The sequence below is a fragment of the Odocoileus virginianus genome, chromosome 10 (assembly GCF_023699985.2).
Source record: "Odocoileus virginianus isolate 20LAN1187 ecotype Illinois chromosome 10, Ovbor_1.2, whole genome shotgun sequence".
Lineage (NCBI taxonomy): Eukaryota > Metazoa > Chordata > Mammalia > Artiodactyla > Cervidae > Odocoileus > Odocoileus virginianus.
In genome coordinates this window covers 17,637,845-17,658,337 of record NC_069683.1, presented here as the reverse complement: position 1 = coordinate 17,658,337, position 20,493 = coordinate 17,637,845, and the positions used below count along the sequence as shown (strand labels likewise).

The 20,493-nt window shown below is 39.7% G+C and overlaps 1 protein-coding gene and 1 non-coding gene across 9 annotated transcripts in view; one reads left to right on the top strand and one right to left on the bottom strand.

Annotated features, from left to right (window-relative positions):
- LRRC4C (leucine rich repeat containing 4C) overlaps positions 1 to 20,493 on the bottom strand; it is a 1,326,823-nt gene that overhangs the window by 1,294,285 nt on the left and 12,045 nt on the right. The gene's annotated exons all lie outside the window — the stretch shown is intronic.
- Positions 12,007 to 12,079, top strand: TRNAC-ACA (transfer RNA cysteine (anticodon ACA)). Its single transcript has one exon. It is a non-coding gene; the product is annotated as a tRNA-Cys (tRNA).

Sequence of the window (20,493 nt, the reverse complement as noted above, 5' to 3'; positions counted from 1 at the left end):
TTCTCCTCCAGGGTATCTTCCTGACCACAGGATCAAACTCATCTTTCCTGTGTCTCTTGCATTGGAAGGCAGATTCTTTACCACTGAGCCAACTGTTGAAGCTCCAATTATTCTTAACAGAGCTTATTTAGGAGCAATGCAGGGCTTCTTAGGTGACTCTGACAGTTAAGAATCTGCTTGCAATGCAGGAGACCCAGGTCTGATCCCTGGTTTGGGAAGATCCCCTGGAGAAGGGAATGGCAACCCACTCCAGTATTCTCAGCTGGAGAATTCCGTGGACAGAGAAGCCTGGTGGGCTACAGTCCATAAGGTCACAAAGAGTCGGACATGACTGAGCGACTAACACTTTCACTTTCAGGATCAATGTAAGTGTGAGTTCTTTTCCTTTCCCTTCATCTCTTCTTTTCTTCTCTCCTTCCACAAATATTCAGTTACCTAGTTTATATCAGATAATGATGGCCACTGAGTATAGTAGCTTGTAGTCTAGCTGAGGAGGCAGATATAATTAAATAGTCCCCCAAAGGCTTCAAAGTCAAGATGCACATTACCTAGTGCAAGACCGCTTCTATCCTTGGTATTAATATAAAAGCATCTCGAGAGAAGGTGAACCATCTGTAAAAAGAGTATAAGGAATCTCCTTCGATGATTGGGACTGAAGTCTGACATATCCTGTGGTAGGACAGGTTAAATCACTAACACTTGATAGGATTGCGCAGTTGTGACCAAACTTCAGAAGCAAGAGAAGAAATGCGTCAGAAAGACCCGTGCCGTCACAGCATAAGAAGTTTGGGATGCAGTAGGTTTGGTGAAGAAAACCGGTTTCACCACAGCTTGTGGTTGTGCCTAGAAGCCCCTGTGGCTTGCTCTTACTTTATGGGATCAGTGGCTAAATGAATGCCGACTATGTGATCTGTTACCTTGGTGCCCAAGCTTGGGCATCACTTTTGGTCCCCAGGGAAATAGCAAGAATATGGCCAGAGTGGTGAGTAAGTTCTGCTTTTGGCATCCCCAACTCAATGGACATGAGTTTGAGTAAATTCCAGGAGTTGGTGATGGACAGGGAGGCCTGGCATGCTGCAGTCTATGGGGTCACAAAGAGTTGGACACGACTGAGCGACTGAACTGAACTGATGAAAGATACCCTGTGCAGAAGGGCAAAGAAATCACAATGGTGTATGGAGAAGACTATTATTCCCCATCTGCCCCATATTTGTGATCCAGCTGACCTTTAAAGTGAATAAGGCCCTGGTGAGGTGAGAAGGGAAGAGAGGAATGCCCTCAAGGCAAGGCACTGGCATTCTGGCTAAGTTGGGCAGACAGTGATGTGCATCATAGGCAGCTGAAGAGGATCAATCGCACCTGTTAAAGTAACCACCGCAGTAATACACACAACAGTTAGACTGGACATAAGGAAGCAATTGTTGCATAGGGCATACCATACATCCTGCAGAATTAAACGGTCCGAATGGAAGTCCAATTTCTACACTTACTAACAAGTCCCTTCACCTTTATGTGCCTCCGAGTCCAACAACAATAGTGGGGTTGGTTTTGAAGATGAATGACATAATGATCGCAAACCTCAAAGACCAGCGGCAGCTGGTACATAAAAGGCACTCAATAAATGCTATTTTTCAAAAACTGTATTACTGTGCGATTTACAACTCATAGTAGATGATCGGTAGTTGTTAGCTCTCACAGTCATTGTTATATCCTCCAGAAGTAAAAATACCACACTCCTTTGTTTCTTCCTTTAAACTAGGAAGGAAAGTAAGTCATGGAGTTTTTAAAAAATTTTGGTCACTTTCAGAGAGCTAAAGAGTGAACTCAGACTGCTGTGTGCCAGGTCCTGGACAACCATTGTACTTGCCTTCAGGAAATGGCTATATTTCAGAGATTCAAAGGAGATCATGGTGACATATGAGCTACTGACCAAATACACGGGGAATCACCAATATAAAAGGCTCTGCAGACAAACAGATGTTTGATCCGCTTCTCTTCATGTGGAACCTGTAATCATTCACACTGGACAGGAACAAGGTTCAACTTTTTTATGTTCTTTTAGATAAAAGAACCTGCTCATAAATAATGAGAAATGGTATGATTATTATATAATGGAGATTTGTTACCCCAATGCAAAATAACATTGTTTTCAAACACTTTTGAGTGACCCTACATTTGTACATAAATTATTTACTCTTGAGAGCAGGTTATTAAGGGCATTTACATTCTACTTGCTCCCACCTTACCTTTTTTCCCCCCACGCTACAGAAATGACATACAGAATTCACACGAGGAATACACTCTAGTAGGTAGATTCATATATAACATTTTTTCAACTTTACTAAATTTTTGTGGTCCATCTTTCAGTTGGTAGGAGCATGTATTACCATGGTCCTATTAAACCGGATAATACATATCAAGTTTAAATGACTTGATAAACTTTTTTAGGGTGTTGTTTTGTTTGTTTTACTCTTTGGCCATGCCATGAGGCATGCAAGATCCTAGTTGCCAAAATGTGGATTGAGACTGTGCCCCTGCATTGGAAGCATGGAGTCTTAACCACTAGACTATCAGGGAAACCCCATCAATAATCTTAAAAGTAAAATAACTTTCTTTTTTCAAAGATTAAAAATATTTATTTATATATATTTACACACAGTTGTCTATTTAACTACTTATTCATCACATTTATATAGCTAACCTGAATTTGCTCATTTATACCACCTAAGTAGATGACCTTCATCCATTCACCATTCAGCAACATTTACTGGGGATCTACTTACTGTGTGAGGCACTACTTAAGCATTAGGATTTTTAAAAAATGACCAGGATACAATCACACACTCCTTACAACTTCCAACATAATGTATGATGGGAAAAGTCTCAGTATTCTCACAAACTTGGATACTTCCTAAGATAAACTTAATTTTGAAAGAAAAGCAGAGAGAGAGAAAGAAGGAAGGAGAGATGGAGGGAAGGAAGAAAGAAAGGCAGAAAAACAAAGGGAGGAAATGAGGGAGGGTGGAGGGGGGGAGGGAGGAAAGAAGGAATGGATTTCTTTCTGAGCCTAACTGGTCGGCAACAAATGTGTAATTTGATAAGCAGCTTTATTAAGAGATCTCAGGACAATTCCACTCTTTTTCATCACCTGCTTCATTTTGAAAGTTAGACTGGTAATCTAAAGGTTCTTATACAAACATATGGCTGCAAGACTCTAAAATTGTTTGTCTCTCCCCCAACCTGCAAAGAGCACGGATTCTGAGAGTGCATGTATGAAGGGGCACAGTAATACACACACACTCTCACACTCACACACTCACTCACACACACACACACTCACACATACACACACACACTCACTCACACACATACACACACACACACTCACTCACACACACATTCACTCACACACACTCACTCACACACACACACACTCTCTCTCTCTACAGGGCTTTACTACTTACCTAGCTTCTCTTAAGAATTGATAGACCTAGTTCAGCTCACATTAAGTCATATAACAGGTAACCAAGTAACTAATTGTTTAATGGTGCCACCTTATGTGTATTTAAGATCATTTCACTTTAGTGGAAACAGGTATTTAGAATTTAGGGATAAGTCTTTCTAAGTCCCACATATGCTTCTGTGGTAAGCCATGCTCTCTGATTTGGTCCAGCCTGTAATTACAGAGACATCTAGTGGTTGGATCCAGGAGTATGAAACCTAGAAGAACAATGCAAAAATGGACTCATTTCCCCAAAGGGGTCATTGATTCTGTGCCAGAAAGGGTGGTAACCAGCGGGAAAAGTTAGGCTAAACTGGTACATTACGCATAAATGGCTATAACTTGCTATATTTGGGGTCTGGAAAATTTCAAGATGAAGATAAAGGAGACAATAAATAATATTTCCAAAATCAAAACAAAAACCAAAGTGAATTAACTAAATCACAATCTACAGTAAGATTTCAGGATCCCTGCTTTATTCAAAAAGGGACCACCTACTTTGCCAATTTTATCACATCAGAAATGCCTTATTAGGCAGTGAAAACATGATTAAAAGGTTTTATTTCTATATCAAAATACTAGTTGCCCTGAGTGAGGAGATATAATGATCTGTATCAGTCATTTACACTTTAGTATGAATCAGTTGGTCAAAGTCTAGGAATGAGCAAGAAAAGAAGTTGACAAGTCTAAGAAGAGAGAAGAATTAAACCAATGTTTTCCTGAAGGCATAGGGACACTGTTGTCATCAGACTACAATAACACCAGAAATGACCTGATTTTAACAACTGAAAGAATGTTGTAGGTATCAGCATTTTAGAAAACCAAGTGATCTAGAGTTTATTTTATAATTTTTAAAGTGGGAGAAGTAGAGAAAAAGTAAATAAAAATTAAGTAAAGAGGTAGGGTGAAAATGAATTAAAAACAACTTAACATACTCACACACACACATGAATCTTCCCTATAGTACCATCCTCATGATCCATGCTCTCTGGAATAATAAAATTCAACCCTTTTGCTTCATCAAAATCTAAACCCACTGTAATGACATAAAAATCAAGCCTGGCATTATTTTATTTCAATGGCAAAAGAGAGGGAAATATTATGATCAAATCAGATTATCTTTATAAGCATTACCTAACCTATATTTTAATCCACAGAAAACTGTCCACCTCTACCTGAAACTCCTTGACATTGCAAATCAGTAACAACAGTGGAATATCATGTATATACTTCAATTGCTCTAAGAGATGCATAGAGAGGATGGGCAGTGTACAAGGAAGAAGAGGGATTCCACAGAACATTACATTATGTCCTCTCAATGCCCCCATAAAACATTCCTATGTGCCCAGCTGACAGCCCAACATCTCAGAAGGGGGAAATAATGTAATGTAAACTTTCACATACACTAGGACTTGAAAGTTTATGAAATTCTTATTGTGAAACCTATAGGCTTGTTTTTCCTGCTCATCCACAGTATGAACTTTTTTTTTGTTTTAAAAAAAACAACCACATCAATTCCACTGCATCTAGCATTTCATTTCTCTTTCCCTCAATAATTCTAGTCATGCCTGCCACTCAAGATTTCTATGTAATCTTTATGATAATTTAAACCAAACCCAGTGATCCTGAGAGAAGAAAACTAATGTATGTTCTAAATCAGGCTTCCTTCTAAGTAGCTGTTATTTTCTTTTCTGAATGTTGCCTCTAATTACTGATAATTCTACATTTCTAATATCCTCTCTGGCCTAAACAGCATGCCAGATCCAAGTGTTGGTTCAATGACTGAACTTACTAAATAATTGGAAGGTAGAGAAATCCTCGATGTAATTTTTCTGCACATGTGGATCCAGGTCCATTCCCACCAGAAACGGCTGGTGCCAAGTTCCTCGAATAATAATAGTCCATAGTTCTGCAGGATTGGCCACCATCTCCTGGGATCTTCCTAGATATGCACACTCTCAGGCCAATCCTAAAGGAAATCAGTCCTAAATACTCATTGGAAGAACTGATGCTGAAGCTGAAGCTCCAATACTTTGGCCACCTGATGCGAAGAACTGACTCACTTTAAAAGACCCTGATGTTGGGAAAAATTGAAGGCAGGAAGAGAAGGGTACAACAGAGGATGAGATGGTTGGATGGCATCTTTGACTCAGTAAACATGAGTTTGAGCAAGCTCCGGGAGACAGTGAAGGATAGGGAAGCTTGGCATGCTACAGTCCATGGGGTTGCAAAGAGTCGGACACAACTGAGTGACTGAACTGAACTGAGGCCCCTCTCCAGATCTCTCAGTTATTTGTAAACATATTAAAATTTAAAAAGCATTGACATACTTTATAAGCTTCCACATTATTTGATAACACCCTATGCCCAAAACTGCAGAATCTCGATTTTTTAATAGGGCTGGGGATGAGGGAATATATGCCTAGAAATCTGTTGAATAGATTGCCCAAGTGTTTTGTAAAGGATATAGTTTGAAAGACTTTCATTGCCTTTCATTTGTTTATCTGAGACTTTGAGTTTGACGATGCATGGTCAACACTTTGGTCAAGTCACTTGGTTTCCTGAGCCTGACTTTCGTACCTGCAAAATCATCTTCATCTGGCAGACTCAGCCCCAGATTATACAATACACAGAGAGGTGGTTGCTGCAAACAGAATACATTACTATTCTGATGTGCCTGAGGATACTCCTAGCATCTGTGTCCTAGGAGCTTCCACTCTTTGGAGATTAGAAAGGAGAGCACACAGCTTGGGGAAGTCAGACTTCCTGCTTGGAAAGGACGTGGGGATTTTCTCCCATCAGTATTAAGAGGAGGATGTGGGGCAGCTTGAAGTCTGCAGATCCGCTCAGCTGCGGCTCCGTGAGCAGCTGGTAATACTGCATTCATAGCATGCTGGCTAGGCTAAGAATACACTTTCTATTCTTGCCTGCTTTTTGTTTTGTTTTGTTTTCAGGCTGAGGTGTTGGGGAAAGAAACAGTATCTGGGTGCAGTTCCATGTTATCCTGCATTTAAGATGCCAGTGGATCCTCTTGGTCTTCTGCCATAGAAAACTGACCCTCTACTAGGGAGGCAGCCAACATCCAAGAGACTGGGTGGAAATAAAGAGTCCACAAGGTCTCTGCTACTAGACTGCCACTTAGATAGGATAATGATCATGCCCATTATTGCATTCAAAATCACTAAAAGTATTACCTATTTTGAAAGACTAAAGATAACATTATAATTCTAAGTGGCTATTACTGTATACAGTATGTTGTACATGCAAGAAACATTAATGTTAGAATGTGATTCCAGTAATATTTTATGGAGATACTACTACTGTTATATGGATAAGCTTAGCATATATTAAAGGTAATTGATAGACACAGATTCAGGACCACAGACTTCTCAGACTTTGATACCAAATTTTAGACTCTAGCAGACTTTATATTTCATTGCAAAAGAGAACTGGTTCATCTATACTAGTATAACTAGATATCCATTTCTCAATATGAATTTTCTGATTTAATAGTGATTAACATTTACTAAGTACTACTAAGAATCAAGCTTCAACCAGTTGCTCTACATGTATTGTTTAAAATGACTGGTATTATGATAGCCAAGACATGGAAGGAACCTAAATGTCCATCAACAGAGGAATGGATAAAGAAGATATGGTACACATATGCAATGGAAAGAATGAAACAATGCCATTTGCAGCGACAAGCATGGACCTGGAGATTATCATACTGAGTGAAGTAAGTCACACAGAGAAAGAGAAATATCTTACGATACTAATTATATACAGAATTTAAAAATAAATGATACAAATGAACTTATTTACAAAACAGAAACAGACTTAACAGAGAACAAACCTATGACTACCAAGGGGGAAGGGTGCAGGGAAGGGATATTTAGGGGATGTGGGATTGACATGTATATACTGCTATATTTAAAATGGATAACCAACCAACAGGATCTAATGTATAAAACAGGGAACTCTGCTCAATATTATGCAACAACATAAATAGTAAGCTAATTCGAAAAGAATAGATACTTATATAACTGAACCACTTTGCTATATACCTGAAACTATCACATCGTTAATCAACTATACTCCAAAATAAAATAAAAAGTAAAAAATGTAAACAAATTAAATGACTAGGTACCTATACCTTATGCTCTCAGAAATTTGTGCTGTAAGATGTTTTATCTTCACATATTCACCTGAGAGTCACATGGGTATTTGCCAATAAGTACATTTCCATTCATAAGACAATTATTATGTAGGCCATCATTTCCCAAATGGGTTTCATAGAGCACTAATAATTTGCTAAATGTTAACAGATGTTTCATAAAAATAGTATTCTATAGTCAAATAGATTTTAAAACACTGAATAAAATTAAACATGGTTGTTTAATACAAACCTTTTTAACTTCTTCAAATATTAATTTCATATATCTTTGTAAAAGAAAAATAGCTTGAAATGTTTCCCAAAGATAGAAGACCTAGGAACACTTCTTTCTCAAAACATACAGCAATATTTTGCTTTTTGAAAATATAGCAGACACATCTCTAGGCAACTTTATAAAGTGGTCATGTACATGTGTGTGCATGCTCAGTCATGTCCAACTCTTTGTGACCCCAAGAACTGCAGTCCTCAGGCTTCTCTGTCCATGGCATCTTCCAGGCTAGAACACTGGAGTCAGTTTCCTTGCCCTACTCCAGGAGACCTACCCAATCCAAGGATCCAACTCACAGCCTCCTGCATCACAGGCTTTGGCAGGCAGGTTCTTTACCACTGTGCCATCTGGGAAGCTGTAAAGTGGACATGTCCACACTGAAAGAATCCAAAAGCAGCAGAACTATGGTATTTATCCCAATATTTGTTGGAATTAATTTATTCTCCTTGGTTTTCCCATTATTTTGATAGGCATTTAGGACAAAACTGGGATTTCCAGCAAGATGAAGGAAAACCAGTGAAAAAAATTAATGCTTACGAGGCAGAAGTCCACAAACTCCTTGGAAATCCCTGCCTCCCTAAGACACCCTGGAATTTGCCCCTGACGGTAAGGCTATAACAGATAGAAAGTTACACTACCCATTTTTTAAGCAGTCACTCCCACCCCCAGACTAAGAATACACATATTCTCACTAATTTTTGATTTCTTATACAACCATTTCCAATACCGTATGGTCTCATTTATAGAGAAAGAGTTGGACTGTGAAGAAAGCTGAGCGCCAAGGAATTGATGCTTTTGAACTGTGGTGTTGGAGAAGACTCTTGAGAGTCTCTTGGACTGCAAGGAGATCCAACCAGTCCATCCTAAAAGAGACCAGTCCTGGGTGTTCATTGGAAGGACTGATGCTGAAGCTGAAACTCCAGTACTTTGGTCACCTCCTGCGAACAGTTGACTCATTGGAAAAGACCCTGATGCTGGGAGGGATTGGGGGCAGGAGGAGAAGGGGACGACAGAGGATGAGATGGCTGGATGGCATCACCGACTCGATGGGCATGGGTTTGAGTAAACTCCGGGAGTTTGTGATGGATAGGAAGCCCTGGTGTGCTGCAATTCATGGGGTCGCAGAGTCGGACACGACTGAGCGACTGAACTGAACTGAATTGAGACCCACCCCTGGAAAAACTGCTTGAAGCAACAAATTCTTTTTGTCCAAGTCCCAAAGTGGCTGTAATTTCTATGAACTTGACCAGAAAAAACAGAGAATCTTTTACAGAAATGAGTCCATTGCCTGATGTTGTGCGGAAATCTTCTAAGTGATCATAATCACCAGAGAGTAAATTGTATAACCTAATCCCCAAAGAATTTATGCTTTTGAACTGTGGTGTTAGAGAAGACTCTTGAGAGTCCCTTGGACTGTAGGAGATCTAACCAGTCCATCCTAAAGGAGATCAGTCCTGGGTGTTCATTGGAGGGACTGATGCTGAGGCTGAAACTCCAATACTTTGGCCACTTGATGTGAAGAGCTGACTCATTTGAAAAGACCCTGATGCTGGGATGGATTGAGGGCAAAAGGAGAAGGGGACGACAGAGGATGAGATGGCTGGATGGCATCACCGACTCAATGGACATGGGTTTGGGCAGACTCCGGCAGTTGGTGATAGACAGGGAGGCCTGGCGTGCTGCGGTTCACGGGGTCGCAAGAGTCAGACACGACTGAGCGACTGAACTGAACTGAACCCCTACTTGTAAAAGCAAAGCTAACAACATTCAGGTTCTAAATTCCACTTCTCCAAACCATCTCTCCTTGCAGACCATAGACCATCTCCAAAGGACTATGCCAGTGTTTCCCATGAGCTGAATGGACAACTGCTCATCCTTCAGGAGTCCCTAAAACTACTTTTAACCTTCAAAATGAAGTTTCAATATCTGGCATTTAAGAAGGGAGAAGAAATATGGCCAATTGTTCTATAACAGGTTTTAGTTTTATAATCCAATAAATCTCAAAATCTGATACATGACTAAATGAAAGGCACCATGCCATATGTAATTATTTAAAGCTAGCCTCTCCATACTGACCTAAGATACTCAATTCTTTCCAATTTTTAACAGAAAAGACACTATTCCAAAATGTAACATAAGAGGACAAGTTGTAAGCACTAGCTGACCTTCCAGAAATGGACATTATTAGAGATTGGATCTTATGAGACCTGACACAAATGTTTGCCCCCAACACTACTCCAGCATCCTGAGTTAACTCATTTCTGCCAGTATAATAAAAATGTTCAAAGGCTACCCACTGCTGACAAGATAAGTCTCAAACTAATTAGTTGTAGAATCTAGGCCCTTTGAACTATCATTTACCTTTTCCATATAATCCCCAAACTTCCACTGTCTTTCTTTCCAACCACACACTCAGCTTCTTTCCATGTTTGTCTTTCTCTCTCATACACACACACATGTTCCAGGAACTGCCCTCTGTACCAGGAATTCAACAGGAATTCAAGGGGAGAAAAGGTGGATACAACTCACACCCTCAGATCCTGCAAGTCTTTTGTAAACTCGTCTCTAGAACTTTGTTGACAATTCTAACCCTTATTCCCAAAGAATGTCTTTTGCCCTTGTCAAATGTCTATTTATTTGTTTATAAGAGTCTCTTCATTCATTCCATCATTTAGTCTTCTTCCTTTTTTTTAAAACAAAATTCCTGACTTCTTTGTGCCAGAGAATATATAAGACCAGGGGATGAAAGATAATCATAATATGATACCTGCCTTAGAAGAGTTCACAGCCTTATGAAACAAAGTAGGGGAACTGTATGAAAAAAGAAAGAGATCAACAATTCTCCAGCAAATAACACTAGCAGACACTGTACCTACTGCTTATATTTATTTTATTGTTTGGTGTCTAAACCACCATAATTCATTTAAATGAGTAAATGAATATTTATAGTAAATCTATTGTATTTCAGCCTGACTAGACACATACTGAAGAAGGTTCCTGATCTCACAGATCTTACATCTTAATGGTATAGACAGAGCAAGTGTAGGATGATTGAGGGATAAATAAAATAATATGAATTCTCAAAAATAACAAAGAGCTGAAATGGAAGATAATACAGAATGCTATATTGTGTGTCAGAGCTTAATTAACTATATGGGGAAAGCTTCTCCCAGAAGGTGCTAAACTGAGATCTAACACTGGCAAAGAAACAATGAAAAGAGTATCAAAGTAAATGCCTGTAGGGACTCTCAGAATACTAACAAGGCTAGAGCTCTGTGAGGGATGGGATGGGGAGGGAGGTGGGAGGGGGGATCGGGATGGGGAACACATGTAAATCCATGGCTGATTCATGTCAATGTATGGCAAAAACCACTACAATACTGTAAAGTAATTAGCCTCCAACTAATAAAAATAAATGAAAAAAAAAAGAAAGAAAAAATGGTGAGATGAAGTGGAGAAAAACAAGTAGATTTCAAGTCAATTAGCATACCACTCAAGGCCTCTTCATTTCTGGCTCTGACTCAGTATTTCCAGCCTGCTGTGTATGTGCAAGTTGCTTCAGTCATGTCCAGCTCTCTGTGACTCTATGGACTGGAGCTTGCCAGACTCCTCTGTCCACAGGGGTTCTCCAGGCAACAATACTGGAATGGACTGCCATGACCTCCTCCAGACTCAATTTTCCCAGCCTTAACACTAATATTTTATAGACTCTTCCTAGCCACCAGAACTACTTTTATCTGTTATTTAATCATTCCTTAACTTGATATACACTTGACTTTTGAACTACAAGGTTTGAATTGCGTAGATCACTTTATAGGAGAATTTTCTCACTATGTACTACACAGTGACACAATCCATGGTTAGTTGAATCAGTGGATACAGAGGGCCAACTATGAAAGTATACATGGGTTCTCAACGCTGCAAGGGTTGGTGCCTCTAACTACCATGTTAGAGAGTCAACTGTATACCATCAGTCTTCCTCTCCAGGGATTCCACATCTGTAAATTCAGCCTACCATGGAACAATAATACTTTTTTACAAATTCAAAAGTACATGACTTCCCTGGTGGCTCAGATGGTAAAAGCGTCTGCCTACAAAGCGGGAGACCCAGGTTCGATCCCTGGGTCGGGAAGATCTCCTGGAGAAGGAAATGGCAACCCACTCCAGTACTCTTGCCTGGAAAATCCCATGGACAGAGGAGCCTGGTAGGCTACAGTCCATGGGGTCGCAAAGAGTTGGACACGACTGACTGACTTCACTTTCACTTTCAGCAACTATTTTCATAGCCTTGATATAGTATTTACAAATTGGGAAAGGAATAAGTCAAGGCTGTATATTGTCACCCTGCTTATTTAACTTATATTCATGTGAAATGCCAGGCTGGATGAAGCACAATTTGGAATCAAGACTGCCGGGAGAAATATCAATAAACTCACATATGTAGATAACACCACTCTTATGGCAGAAAGCAAAGAGAAACTAAAGAGCCTGTTGATGAAAGTGAAAGAGGAGAGTGAAGAAGTTGGTTTAAAACTCAACATTGAAAAAACTAAGAACCTGGCATCTGGTCCCATCACTTCATAGTAAATACATGAGGAATCAGTGGAAACAGTGAGTGACTTTCTTTTGGAGGGCTCCAAAATCACTGTAGATGGTGACTGCAACCATGAAACTAAAAGATGTTTGCTCCTTGGAAGAAAAGTTATGACCAACCTAGACAGCATATTAAAACCAGAGACATTACTTTGCCAACAAAGGTTCATCTAGCCAAAGCTATGGTTTTCCAGTAGTCATGGATGGATATGAAAGTTGGGCCATAAAGAAAGCTGAGTGCCAAAGAATTGATGCTTTTGAACTGTGGTGTTGGAGAAGACTCTTGAGAGTCCCTTGGACTGCAAGGAGATCCAAGCAGTCAATCCTAAAGGAAATCAGTCCTGAATATTTATCAGAAGGACTGATGCTGAAACTGAAACTCCAATACTTTGGCCACCTGATGTGAAGAACTGACTCATTGGAAAAGACCCTGATCCTGGGAAAGATTGAAGGTGGGAGGAGAGGGGGACAACAAAGGATGAGATGTTTGGATGGCATCACTGACTCAATGGACATGAGTTTGGGCAAGCTCCAGGAGCTGGTGATGGGCAGGGAAGCCTGGTGTGCTGCAGTCTACAGGGTTGCAAAGAATCAGACATGACTGAGAGACTGAACTGAACTGAACTGATGTATGGATGTGAGATTTGGACCATAAAGAAAGCTGAGTGCTGAAGAACTGATGCTTTTGAACTGTGATGTTGGAGAAGACTCTTGAGAGTGCCTTGGACGTCAAGGAAATCAAAACAGTTAATCGTAAATGAAACCAGTCCTGAATTGTCATTGGAAGGACTTTGAAACACTTGAGTGAAATACTTTGGCCAATTGGAAGGACTTTGAAACACTTGAGCTAAATACTTTGGCCACCTGATGTGAAGAACTGACTCATTAGAAAAGACCCTGGTCCTGGGAAATATTGAAGATAGGAGGAGAAGGGGACGACAGAGGATGAGATGGTTGGATGGCATCACTGACTAGATGGACATGAGTTTGGGCAAGCTCCAGGAGTTGGTGATGGACAGGGAAGCCTGGTGTGCTGCTGTTCATGGGGTCACAAAGCATTGGGCACAACTGAGCGACTGAATTGAAGGGAACTGATATAACATTGACATTACATTATGTATTGAGCTACTTCCCTGGTAGCTCAGATGTTAAAGTATCTGCCCACAATGCGGGAGACCTGGGTCTGATCCCTGGGTCAGGAGATCCCCTGGAGAAGGAAATGGCAACCCACTCCAGTATTCTTGCCTGGAGAACCCAACGGATGGAAGAGCCTGGTGGGCTATAGTCCACAGGGTCACAAAGAGTAAGACATGACTGAGCAACTTCACTTACATTATGTATTATAGGTTATCTAGCAATGATTTAAAGTATATGGGAGAATGTTGCAAAGGTTAGGCAAATATGGTGCTATTTTATGGGGCTCCAGGTGGCTCAGTGGCAAAGGATCTGCCTGCAATGCAGGAGACACGGGTTTGATCCCTGGGTTGGGAAGATCTCCAGGTTGGGAAGATCCCTGGAGGAATAAATGGCACCCCACTCCAGTATTCTTGCCATAAAAAATCCCACTGATTTCCCAATGAGAAAGCAGCCAGATGGGCCACATTCCATGGGATCACAGAGTCAGACACAAGTGAGCAGGCACGAACCCCCACCATGCCATTTTATATTAAGGACTCAAGCATCCAGGGATTTTGGTGCAGAAGAGGGTGTTCTAGAGACAATCCCCCAAGGATAGTGAGGGACAGCCAACTCTATGCTGAATAAGCAGCTGAGAATCATGGGTAAGGACTCCAGTTTCATTATAAGTGCTAAGAGGTGCTTTAAATTAATTGGCGATTTTAATTTTGGTCTGCTGAAGCAAATGATTGGCATTTTTGAAAAAAAAATTTCTATTTAATCTGTATAGAATTGATTAAAGGAAATAAGAGTGAAAGGGAGATGAAATATTATTGACATGGTGTAAGCCAACAATGATGTAAGCCAACCTGGGGCCAGTGATGAATAAGAAAGCAACCAATTTCAGATATATTTTAGAGGTCTAATTTATGGTTTCCTTCCCATTTTCATTTTTCCTTTTTCATCATTAAAAGAACTATGTAAAATTTCCATCAGAAATCAAATGACAGTTTCTGGAAAGCAACACCCTATCCATAAAAAATATGCAGACTTAAAAGACTTTATCCCTAAACCAAAGATGTTATCTAATTATAGTGGGGGTGGTACTAGTTAACTCTTTGTGATGATAATGCTGAGATACTAAATAAGTCATAAACATCCAGTCTTCTCAGGGGCAAAGATTTCAAGACTACTTGATATGCATGACTAGAGAAACTCAACATAGGAGCTGCATGGGAATTGAGACACACATCAGATGTATTTACTGCTAAAACGTTCTCAGGGAATCTGTGTGTTTTGAGCAGAGTCAAGTATGCTGGAGAAGACTCTTGAGAGTCCCTTAGACATCAAGGAGATAAAACCAGTCAATCATAAAGGAAATCAACCCTGAATATTCACTGGGAGGCCTGATGCTGACACTGAAACTCCAGTACTTTGGTCACTTGATGTGAAGAAATGACTCATTGGAAAAGACCCTGATGCTGGAAAAGATTGAAGGCAAAGAAGAAGACAGAGGCAGAGGATGAGACTCAAAGGACATGCATCTGAGCAAACTCCAGGAGACAGTGAAGAACAGGGAAGCCTGGCGTGCTGCAGGGCGGGGGTCGCAAGGGGTCAGACACGACTTGGCAATCAAACAACAACAAGTATTTTGGGTAAAGGATGGAGGCTCAAACTCCTTTCCTTTTCCAGCTCTTCCATTCTCTTTGTGTTAGTCTTACAGACTGAGGCGGAAGGTAGAGGCAGGGTGGAAAACCAAAAGTAGTGTTCTGCAGAAGGCAAGGTGGCTGAGATACAGACACAGAGAGCTGGGACTCCCTCGAGAGATGAGGCCCACGGAAGTCTTCATACGGGGCCCCTCTTCCCCAGCCTCCACGGAGGGATGGCCGTCTGCACTGTATCCTCAACCGGAGACTCAAACTAGGGGTTCTCTTTATCTTGAGCTGAAAAAGAGATTGATGGAGCTGACTTGTATCTTCTCCCTTCTTCATTCTTTCTGCCTTGAATGTAGACTAGAGGATGAATGAATTTCAGCAATCATCCAGCAAACAAATGATAAATGCCAACAGAATCCCTGGCCCTGATGCTATTAAGTCATGGAACCACGGCCTAGAATGGCTGGACTTCCAGTTAAGTGGCAAATTTAAATTACAATTAATTCAGGCTTCTAGAGTCAGATTACTGTTATTTGCAGCCAAGGGTTATATTAGCAGGTCCAAACATCTTCTGCTTTCAGAAATAAAACCACTTAGGAAAGTGAAGAAAAACAGAAACACAATACAGCCACTATTAGTATGTCAGTATACTGCTATTCAGTCTTTCAAATTTACATATGCATGCCTACTTTCTTTATATAGTTGCTATTATACAAAGTCTTCCAGGTTATAAATTTTAATAGCTGCCTTATATCCATGTATAATTATTTTTACCCATATCTTTTTGTATGGCATGTGGCTCTATTATATTTTTTTATGTAATGAACAATTTATGAGCATATTTGTGCATCACATTTTCCATATTTCCTTAGGATAGAGTTCCAGAAAGGAATCAAGGTAAAGGAACAATTCTATGATCTGTGCTTTGCTGTGCTAAGTCACTTCAATCATGTAACCCCATGGACTGCAGCCCACCAGGCTCCTTGGTCCATGGGATTCTCCAGGCAAGACATACTGGAGTGGGTTGCCAATTCCTGCTCCAATTCTATGACCTACAATACATAAAGTTAAACTGTTTTCTAAAAGTGTTATAGATGAACATTGGGGTGCACGTGTCTCTTTCAGATCTGGTTTCCTTGGTGTGTATGCCCAGAAGTGGGATTGCTGGGTCATATGGCAGTTCTATTTCCAGCTTTTTAAGAAATCTCCACACTGTTTTCCATAGTGGCTGTACTAATTTGCATTCCCACCAAGAGTGTAAGAGGGTTCCCTTTTCTCCACACCCTCTCCAGCATTTATTGCTTGTAGACTTTTGGATAGCAGCCATCCTGACTGGTGTGTAATGGTACCTCATTGTGGTTTTGATTTGCATTTCTCTGATAATGAGTGATGTTGAGCATCTTTTCATGTGTTTTTGTGGCCAGGACATGGAAGCAACCTAGATGCCCATCAGCAGACGAATGGATGAGGACGCTGTGGTACATATACACCATGGAATATTACTCAGCCATTAAAAAGAATTCATTTGAATCAGTTCTAATGAGATGGATGAAACTGGAGCCCATTATACAGAGCGAAGTAAGCCAGAAAGATAAAGACCATTACAGTATACTAACACATATATATGGAATTTAGAAAGATGGTAACGATAACCCTATATGCAAAACAGAAAAAGAGACTCAGATGTATAGAACAGACTTGTGGACTCTGGGAGAAGGTGAGGGTGGGATGTTTCAAGAGAACAGCATTGAAACATGTATATTATCTAGGGTGAAACAGATCACCAGCCCAGGTTGGGTGCATGAGACAAGTGCTCGGGCCTGGTGCACTGGGAAGACCCAGAGGGATCGGGTGGAGAGGGAGGTGGGAGGGGGGACCGGGATGGGGAATACATGTAAATCCATGGCTAATTCATTTCAATGTATGACAAAAACTACTGTAATGATGTAAAGTAATTAGCCTTCAACTAATAAAAATAAATGGAAAAAAAAATAAAGTTGATTATAAACAAGTAAAAAAAATAAATAAAAAAAAAAAGTGTTATAGAAATGTATACTGCTATCAACAATGATGGTACCTGATTATTTACATTTTTTCTGAGTATTAACACTTAAAAAATCACTAATTTCATAAAAATAAGATTTTTTTTAAAGTGATGATTTTAATTCATAACATTCTTGGGCATTTTTCTCTCTTTTTGCTGCCTCTTTCGTGTATGAAATAAGCCACGAGATTCCTATACTGTATAATCTGTAAGAGTCAATCTATCTTCCAAATGCTACCTAAAAATTACATGACCTTATACATGCAGAATCTTCTACATTGAAGAAAATGTGTTTGAAGCAGGCATGGTCTCTATTCAATGAAGGAATGAAGCTGATTTCAGAAAGGGCAAATGACATGCCCTAAGTTGTAGAGCTATAAAATGGAAGAACTTACATTTTTATTTCAAGTCAAGGATTCTTTTTAGTTCAACATATTACTTTTTTGCCTCAACAATGGTGCTAAGCAATCCTCACAGTTTCAACCCTCATTTGGATAACCGAGCTGAAAATCAATTAACAAAGGCCTAGAAGAAACCAATCAGTGAAAAGAAACAACTTTAACAGAATGAGTCTGTATTGCTTATTACTTTTTCCTTTGTTCTTTGAGTATATATTATGAGCACATGTAAGTAAAATGTGAAATAAAGCATAGGAGAGCCAAGGAAAACCTCAGAGCGGAGTCTGTCATGAGCAGGGCAAAAGCAAATTTTATAGATAAAAGTTTGTAAACTCTAATGCTATGGGATTTCTCTGGTGGCTCAGATGGTAAAGAATCTGCCTGCAATGTGGGAGACCCGGGTTCGATTCCTGGGTCAGGAAAATCCCTTGGAGAAGGGACTGGCAACCCACTCCAGTACTCTTACCTGGAGAATCCCATGGACAGAGGAGCCTGGCTGGCTACAGACCATGGGGTCACAAAAATAGTTAAGCTTGTCGATGTTCCAGTTAACTATAGCTGTGTGAAAAATCATGCCAGGACATAGAAACGTAAAGATTTCTTGTATCTTAACTATTCTCCATATTGGATGGGCAGCTCTTTTGCTCCATTCACCTTAATTCACTCATGTAGGTATGTTTAGCTAAGAAGAGGCTGAGATGGAAAGACCAAGGTGGCCTTATCCCCATGCCCAGCAGCTGGAGCCGGCTTTAGATAACATGATAGGAGGAGAAAGGGTGCAGGTCAGCTTTCCTCTCTGTGATCTCCACTGTGCTGTCTTTCCTGGTGGTCTCAGGACAACTCTCCAAAGGAGAAAAATAAGGCTTCCTAAGGCCTATCGTTGTAGATTACATAATATCATTTCTCCCACATTTTAGTAAAAGCAAGTCACAGGGTTATTCAGGGGGTGAGAAGATAGATTCTACATCTTTCTGGGAGTTATTTGGCATGGATGTAGCATGATATATGGGATTTGTGGCATATTTTTATTTTCCCTAGAGAGTATCAATGATAAGTGTGGTCCTTTCCCACCCACCAAAGAGGCAACAAGTACATTCTTGCTGGACTATGTGCACAAAAACTATTTTAAATTTAAGAAGCAAAGTCACTCGGTATAGAATAAAGTAAAAAGGAATTCTGAAGCTACAAAACTTAAAACTCAAGTAAAAACATTATGTTTAATATCCAATTACAGCCCAGTAATGAGTTTAGATGTATTATAGAAAAAAAATTTAAAACATAAAAAGCAGGTGATCAGAGTAAGCCATCATGTTAATTATGCTAATCCAAGCTTGGAAGCCATAATTTTAGCATTAACTTGTTATGAATGTGACTCCTTGGTAGAGTATAATCTCCTTTGAAACAGGATCTGTGTTTTCTCAAATCCCAGCTCCCAGTTCTGATAATAGCTGTAGTATAACCTGTAAGACACTTAAGTTCGCTAAGCTTCAGTTTCCTCATCTGCAAATCAAACTTAACAGTAATATTACTTGCTTATATTTATACTGAGAATTGAACAAATCTGTTTACCTCTATTGCTGACACAGAATCAATTATCAGTAACTAATAAAAACAAATGGGATATGTAACTAGCAAGTGCCTGGTTTCCAATTACAAATTCTCCTAAGCCCATTCTGAAACTGTTAAAGCATTGTGGAAAACATACACTTAATTATTTAAATTGTGCATTGTTCTCCAAGATCTCAAAGGATGAGATTTTTCAATCACAAGAAATCTGGGTAGGTAACTTGCTTTTTATTTTGTCCCCACAATAGGTTTATTGAGAGAATTTGGGAAGCAAGGGGCCTGCGAATATATGAAGAATGACTTCTAAGAAAAACTTAGTAGATGAAAGGACTGTAAGTGACAAGTAGATAATAACACCTACTGAAGTGCTCAGGATGGTAGGGTATACCTCAAAGCATATAATGAAATTTATGTAGTGCTAGATGTAGCACTACAATTTACCACATAACGATGTTCCAATTGTAAACCACATTCTGATTCAGTTAAAACAAAATAGTTTTCTTAGAACCATAAAACAATGAACTTCCATTGATTGCTTTTTCCTGAGAGAGAGAGAAACTAAGCTAGTTCTATGTACACATAGATTCATTTTATACAAATATGTGTATATTTCATGCTAATGTTAGCAACTTCACCTACTGTAGAGGGATGTGTGCTTGCATATGTGTGTGTCTGTGTGTGTGAGCACATGTGCACAAATGAGTATGCCTGTGTGGTGTATGTTATTAACGTCTTTTAGGCTTACTTGCAGTTTGTCTTGCCATACCAGCTTTGATTCCCTAGTAGTCTTTTTTCTCTACATTGCTCCTTCACTAATTGGGCAAATGTGATAATTTGTAATGGGTCTCCAACTCATTAGTGTAATTTAGTCAGGTTCTACTGTATTTCACCAGACATACCAACCAGGCTGCCACACACATCTGCTTTTAGAGCGCTATTTCATAAGCATCCACAAAATTTCTGCTTTAAAATTGAGAAATGATTGCCCCTTAATCAGCTATTTGTTATACTGAGCTACATAAATATATGCAGTGTCATCCATAAATAATCTTAGGGTAGAACATAGCAACAATTAACATTTGCATAGAGCTCTAAAGTTTACAAAGCTTTTTCTTACATATCCAAACGAAATCTCAGGTATTCTCCTATGAGGGAAACTATTACATAATTGTTT